This window comes from Callithrix jacchus, chromosome 6 (genome assembly GCF_049354715.1).
Source record: "Callithrix jacchus isolate 240 chromosome 6, calJac240_pri, whole genome shotgun sequence".
Taxonomy (NCBI): domain Eukaryota; kingdom Metazoa; phylum Chordata; class Mammalia; order Primates; family Cebidae; genus Callithrix; species Callithrix jacchus.
The window spans coordinates 159,622,525-159,630,452 of NC_133507.1; positions in this window are offsets into that span (position 1 = coordinate 159,622,525).

A 7,928-nucleotide genomic window follows, 5' to 3' on the forward strand; every position below is an offset into this window, starting at 1 on the left:
CACCTTGCCTTTTCTTCCTTTTTTCTCCACGCTCCCTGACCTGGAATTGTACCTACCAATGAAGCTTCTGTTCTTAAGTCTATTCCCTGGCTCTGCTTTCTGGGGAACGTAAACTAAGACACTGGAAGCTGAAAATGGTTTGACAAAGCAGACCCTCGCTCAAGGCCTCCCTTTGGAATTGATCTTCCCTCCTGTCTCAGAGTCCTGGGGTCTCCACGCCTCTGGTAATGAGATCGTAATGACCAGGGCTCAGCAATCTATGGCCTGTCCTTGCATGGCTTGCAGGCTAAAGGGAGAGGGAGGGGAAAAGGCAGAGAACGTGCTGCGGGGATCTCACACGGCCCACGAAGCTGGAATTACTCACTGCCTGTGCTTTTACAGGAAAAGCTTGCTGACTGGTGATCGCCCGTCACACAGCGGCGCTGGGATTACCAGTTTTCACCTGTGGTCAGTTACGATGGGTGCAGCCGGAGAGCAAGGCGTTGGGTGGTGCTTCCTAAGTGGGAGGCAATGACGACGACAATGATTTTGCAGAAGGGTGATGCCTTCTTACGTTGGAGCTGAACACCCGGGAAAAAGGAATGCTGGGCTTGGGACAGTTCATTGCCACCCTAAGACAAACTTTGAAAGCCCAAGGGCCTTTTTGGCAGCTCAGGAGATTTACGTCTCCTACAGCCACTGGGTAGGAGAAATCATTGTTGAAAATTGGCTGGGCCCAGTGGCTCATGCCTGTAATTCCAGCACTTTGGGAGGCCAAGGCGGATGGATCACCTGAGGTCAGGAGTTTGAGACCAGCCTGGCTAACATGGTAAAACCTCATCTCTACTAAAAATACAAAACATCTGGTTTTAGTGGATATTGAGGTAATTTAGGTAGCAGCTTAAAAAAAAAAAAAAATTACCCGGGGGTGGTGGCGTTCGCCTGTAATCCCAGCTACTTAGGAGGCCGAAGTAAGAGAATCACTTTGACCTGGGAGGCAGGTGGGAGTTGCAGTGATCCAAGATCGTACCACTGCACTCCAGCCTGGGGTGGTGGCATGCGCCTGTAATCCCAGCTACTTAGGAGGCTGAGGCAGGAGAATCACTTGAACCCAGAAGGTGGAGGTTGCAGTGAGTGGAGATCATGCCACTGCATTCCAGCCTGGGTGACAGAGAGAGACTACATATCAAAAAAAAAAAAAAAAAGAAAATCAGACCTCAGACCTTGAGACCTGGCACAGGGCTCATGTCTGTAATCCCAGCACTTTGGGAGGCTGCTGAGGCAGATCACTTGAGGTCAGGATTTTGAGGCCAGCCTGGCTAACGTGGTAAAATCTTTGTCTCTACTAAAAATACAAAAACTAGCTGAGTGCCTGTAATTCCAGCTACTCAGGAGGCTGAGACAGGATACTTGCTTGAACTGAGGAGGCAGAGATTGCAGTGAGCTGAGATCATGCCACTGCACTCCAGCCTGGGTGATAGAGCAAGACTCTGTCTCAAAAAAAAGGAAAGAAAATAAGACCTCGAATCTGATGAGGGTTGAAATCTACAAAGGAGACTAAAGTCACAGCCTTGATAGGCCTGCTACATCAGTCAGGAGCCAGCTAGCGGATGGTCCTGACACATGGCTATGGACAATTGAGTAGATAAGCTGAGAATCTCAAACCCCCAAGTTCTCAGAAGCCTCTAAGCCAGCAGAAGCAATCGTTTCCTTCTTGCCAGAGAACAGGTTGTTCTTATGAATACATCACCTGTGGCAGGTGTCCTGCAAGGTGTTTGTTCTCAAGATCTGCCCTCACCACTGCTCCTTGATGCCAGGCCTACATCCAGGGTCAGGCTTCACCACTGCTAGAGCAGAGAGGTGTAAACTCAGCTCTGGTCAGAACTGTCCTGTTCTCCAAAGGAATTGCAGAGCTAACATGTGCCAGCGGGATCTGAAGGAACACAGGTGACACTGGTTCTTCCAAGTGTGGTGGGGGAGGAGCATCTCGCTAGATCGGTGGCTGGAGAAGGAGTCATGGGCACAGGGCAGTCATCTGTGACTTAGAACTCAGTGCTTTGGCAAGGACACCAGGAACAGATTCCAATCATCTGTTGGGCCAACGCCAGTGGTGTGCTAGTTAATGTTTAACTATTGGCTCTTTGGGAAAAAAAAAAAGAAAGAAAGAAAAATAGGTAGCATTTACCTATTTCTGTGATGTAGATACTCCCATGTGGCCAATTTCAAGCTACCACCAATGATACCCTATGAAAGTGGCGACACCATCTAAGGCCACATGAGAGAAGAAGCCCAGCCTGCTTACCCTGGGTCAGCAGGGCCAACGTGGCCAACCTAAGCAATTCCTTAGAAACAGAGTTCGGATCTGCCCAGTTATGCGGAGAAATGGATCTCCACTCACTGCAACCTCCACCTTCTGGGTTCAAGTGATTCTCCTGCCTCAGCCTCCTAAGTAGCTGGGATTACAGGTGCATGCCACCACCCCAGGCTGGAGTGCAGTGGTACGATCTTGGATCACTGCAACTCCCACCTGCCTCCCAGGTCAAACTCCTTCTAACAAAGAGCATCCGGAAGACTATTTTTCTAAACTCTTTGTTAGAAGGTTTCAAAAGTGGCTGTTCTTACCAAATAATCTCAATAAAGTGTTCATTGTAAGATATTCCTCAAGGTTATTAAGACCGAAGGCTTCTCATATGAGGAGTTTGCTGTAAGTCAGTTCATGCTGGAGGCCAGCCACAAAAATGAGACTTTTGGGTTTGTAATCATTGCTATTGAGACATTGTTTGCGGTAGGGACTGGCCTTTCTGTGTTAAGCCACTCCTCCTCTTCCTGGCCTTAACATCTACCATCAAGACAAAGGAGGCTGTTGTCTGCGGAGTGGGGGCCCAGGTGGGGCGAGTGGCTCTCCCACATAATGACTGACATAAATCCCTGGGGTTCCAGTGGAGGATGCAGGTTCTGTCTTAGTGAAGAGAGCCAGAAGTCCCAGCTGACCTCAGCATTTTAGTCCCCAACTTATTCCAGGTCTTGGGGTCACAAGCTAAAAGGAGGTCCCGGGAAGTCTCGGAAGGGTTTCCTGGGGAAGCTGAGCGTTGTCAGCCATGGACTTCCTGGGCCTGAGACTGCAGTGATTTTCATGCCGCATGTTGGCCGAAGAAACCAGGATTTGCAATTTGTCTATTTATTTATTTATTATGAGATGGAGTCTTGCTCTGTCGCCCAGGCAGGAGTCTCAGCTCACTGCGGCCTCTGCCTCCCCGGGTTCAAGTGATTCTCTTGCCCCAGCCTCCTGAGTAGCTGGGACTATAGGAACCCACCACCACACCCAGCTAATTTTTTTGTGTTTTTAGTAGAGATGGCATTTCACTGTGTCAGCCAGGATGGTCTCAGTCTCCTGACCCGCCTTGGCCTGGCAAAGTGCTGGGATCACAGGTGTGAGCCACCACGCCCGGCCGGCAATTTGTTCTTAAAAATATGAACTTACCTTATAGAGGAGGCGCATGAGTTGTCAGATAGGTTTTTAGGGGTGTGTGTTCACGTCACTGTATTACCTGGAAGGAAACCTGAAGGAATGCCCAAACCTTTACAGTGCTTTCTAGAATATGGGTGACATTCGTTTTCCTCTTTATGTTTTTCAGTATCTTTCATACATTCTATCATAAGCATTTACAAACATATAAATTTATATAAATTATAAATTCTGAGGGGAGTACTAAACACAGGGGTCTATTGGGGGGAAAAGGGGAGGGCCAGTGGGAGGGGGAGGTGGGGAGGGATAGCCTGGGGAGAAATGCCAAATGTGGGTGAAGGGGAGAAGGAAAGAAAAGCACACTGCCATGTGTGTTCCTACGCAACTGTCTTGCATGCTCTGCTCATGTACCCCAAAACCTAAAATCCAATAAAAAATTAAAAAAAATAAAAATAAAAATAAATTCTGTGTAATATTCATATCTGACAATAAGCATTGTTATTATTACTATTATTTTTGAGATGGAGTCTCGCTCTGTTGCCCAGGCTGGAGTGCAGTGGTGCAATCTGAGCTCAGTGCAACCTCCACCTCCCAGGCAATTCTGCCGCAGCCTCCCAAGTAGCTGGGACTGCAGGCACCTGCCATCACGACCGGCTAATTTTTTGTATTTTTAGTAGAGATAGGGTTTCACTGTGTTAGCCAGGATGGTCTCGAGCTCCTGACCACGTGATCCGCCTGTCTCAGCCTCCCAAAGTACTGGGATCACAGGCGTGAGCCACCGCGCCTGGGCTATATTAAGCATTTTATAATTGGAAAACATAAATATGGTTTTAAATGCTATAGAGTGTTAAATATAAAATAAGAAACTTACTTGGAACAGGAAGTCTTGCATCAGCTTTGTTAATAGAGATGGCGAAACTGAGCAGCGAAAAGCAAAAGCGTTGAATTTCCTGTATTGTGAAGTTATTTTTATTTGACTTCTGTTCATTCCCAGTCTTTGTCTTCAGCCATTCAATACGAGTTTCATGCTATTTTGAACAACTGTTCCTGGAGGTTTGCCAAGCTTACGTTAATCATCAAGCCTCTGCAGAGATTATAAACAAATAAAGGTATCTATAGAGCAAAATCCAGATGACCAAAACAAATAAACCACAGAAAGCAACTCAGCGGATACAGACCAGACATCGCTGTGAGGGCAAGAAATAGCTAAAACAGGAGCCGTGAGCGCTCAGATGGGATCGATATTCAATATTGGAGGGCTTTGCAGTGCAAGCAGCACGAAAATGCTTCAGAAAAGGTAAAACATAAAATAATGGGCATGGGCATAGCCGTGAAGCCAAAGAAGGCAGAGGCGGCAATATTGCCGAAAGACAAGGCGAAACGTGCCTTTCCTAGAAAAGAATGTGCCGATGGAAGGCCCGAAGGGAAATGCAGGAGCGTCTGTTTCTGTCGGGGTGGAAGGAGAACAGTGTTTTTCTCGGCTCTCCACGTGGTCTTCCTGCTTTGCTCATGCAGATTCCTGAGCTCTCTCAACAACAACCACCTCTTTCTAGGAGCGTCTGCTTAAAGGCCATGCATCTGTGACGTGGGGACACTGCAGTGAGGCTCTTCTCCGAACCCTTGGGGCTCAGGACTCTGGACGTCGCCCCCAGACAGGCCACTGCGCCCTGTGTGTCAAGCGCTTGCTCAGGCAGTTTGGGCTCTTCCTGCTCCTGTCATATTGGGGTTCAGGGTGCCCTCAGCTCCCCTGAGAGGGCGTTTCTTCCAGGTTCTTGGTCTGCTGCCCTCTCAAGAATGAGAGAGGGGGGCCAGGCATGGTGGCTCACGCCTGTAATCCCAGCACTTTGGGAGGCCGAGGCGGGTGGATCATGCGGTCAAGAGATCGAGACCATCCTGGTCAACATGGTGAAACCCCGTCTCTACTAAAAAAAAAAATACAAAAAATTAGCTGGGCATGGTGGTGCGTGCCTGTAATCCCAGCTACTCTGGAGGCTGAGGCAGGAGGATTGCTTGAACCCAGGAGGCGGAGGTTGCGGTGAGCCGAGATCGCGCCATTGCCCTCCAGCCTGGGTAACGAGCGAAACTCTGTCTCAAAAAAAAAGAAAAGAAAAAAGAATCATTTCCCGCTCCTCCCGAGGACGCGCTTCGCCGGATCCTATCCAAGGCTTGTTCTGGTTGTCTTTACTCTTTTCTCCCCACTTCTCCTCCCTCTCCCTAACGTTCGGGATAGAAAGATTTCAGGCCTTATTTATGTAACTCCAGAGATCAACTTTCCTTTAGGACATCTTACGTCGGCCATAGAGTGCCGCCTGAGGCCTTTGCTGCCTTTGGGGTCCCCAGAGGGCTCAAGCAGACCTGTGGGCGGGGCTTCTCCTACCGGGAACTGCCCCTCCAGGGCACTGGAGGGGAGGCCGAGGCCTGTGATGCCCAGAAAAGCCATGTCTAGCCCTGACAGTTCTGTACCAACAACAGCTGCATGGCCCAGTGTGGGGTGTGTGTGTGTGTGTGTGTGTGCGCGTGCGTGCGTGTGTGCGCGCGCGCGGGTGTGTATGTGTGGTGTGCGTGTGTGTGCGCGCGCGCGCGCGCTACCAGCAGGGACCAGCATCTTTCACTGGCATCAAAAGACTGACCCATTTTCAGTAACAACCTTTTTGCAGCTGCCGGGCCTTTGTTGGGTTTGTATAGGAGACCAGTTGAGCCGGCTTTACGTGTGAGAGAAGTGGAGAAGTCTCAGCAGGTGGGAAGGAAGCTTGGCCAAGGCTCTCCGGTGAGCTGCCCCCTCCTTTCTTCCTGGAAAATTTCCAGGACCCCATCTGAAGCATCCCTTCCCAGGACTGACTGTGGTTTGTCTCTTTGCTGGGTTAGGTAGGAGGAAGGTTGGGGGGGATGACCACAGCTGATTTTTGTCATCCCTCAGTCCAGATTCCCCACTCCCTCTGCTGGCACCTCTGCTGGGCGTGGCCACCCCCCTGGCAGGAGGACGCAGCCCCTCATCCCAGCCGCTTTACCCTCTTAAGGCTGCAACTGCTGTGTTTGTCCATTTCCCACCAAAACCTGGCAGAAGCGTACCAAGTGATGCCTGAGAAGCCACCTGTGTGCCAGGGTGATTCTCCTCCATCCCCGTTCCAGCAGCCCCTCCTACTACTGAGGATCAGAGCTAGTCACCCCTGCTGGGACACAGACTCCTTTCTTTGCCTGCTGGTCTTTTGGCACAGAGCCTGAAGTGACCAGTGACAGCCATAGCTTCTTGTCCACTGGATCCTGTATCGTGTCCCGTGGTGGCAGTGTTCCCCCTCTGGGGAACAGGCCTCTAGACCTGCAAAGCCCAACATGGAGGGGACAAGAAGTTCTGATTCTCTAATTGGATCCCCGGAGGTCATGGTTAGGGGGCTGTTCCTGCTTCTGCTCCTGGGTCCCCAGACCCACGCATTTTCTCAGCTGGACACAGCAACTTCTGATGGTCGCTGACTTAGGGTATATTCTGCGTTTCGAAGGATGGAATTCCCTCTTAAAAGGGCATTTTCTCCCAGCTGCTAGGTACCTCAGTAGAGCCCACAAGAGGACCACTCCATCACTCACCCATATTGGCAGCATCTGCATGGCATGGTGAGGAATGGGCCCAGGGGACCCATGGTCATGTGCCCAACACCATGGCTCCTTTGCTGTAAAGTGAGTTTTTTTGGTCCAAAGCAATGTTATGTGGTATTCAATATCCATTGATCAAACATTCTACAAACCTCCTGATAGTGTTCATAAGAGCAGGAAGGATAAATCCACACTTGGAGTATGTCTTGGGTCAGTCAAAATGAATCACTGCCTCACCTTTAGGGCGATATAACTGACTTCAAGTCCAGTGGTCAACCTTCCACGGAGTGGCCAGTTGAGTCTCCAGGTGACGCTGTACTGGGAGCTCAGCTTCGGTGTCTGCTGCTGTCTGGCTGGATACTACGCAGTGTTGGAACTGGATCAGCCTTGCTGAGCTGCAGGCCGTGCCGCTGAGCCCACCCCATCCTGCCTCCTTGCCACCATTGCTACTCACTGAATGGCCAATGACCGAGCAGGCTGGCTCCGAATGGTCAAACCATCTTCCTACACGGCTGCTGGGTGTCTTCTCGTGGTGGTGCTCTCTGGTGGGTGTTAGCATGGGACCTTCACACGCATGCCTGTGCCCATGGTTCCAGCTGCATGCATGACCCTTCCACTAGACTCCTTGTCCCCAACCTTTGAATTCTCCAGGCCCAGAGCAGCAACAGCCAAGTCTTTTGCTGCTGTCCACGGGTCTGAACATATTCTTATGCCAAGCCACTTCTCTTTCTACACAAAATGGGTACACTTTCTAAGTGTGGTGGGCAAACAGTGGCTCCAAACATGCCCATGTCTGGAACCTGTACATCTGTTTTGGTACATGGCAAAAGGGACTTTGCAGATGTCATTAAATTGAAGATCTTGAGATGGGAGGATTATCCTGGATTATCTGGGTGGC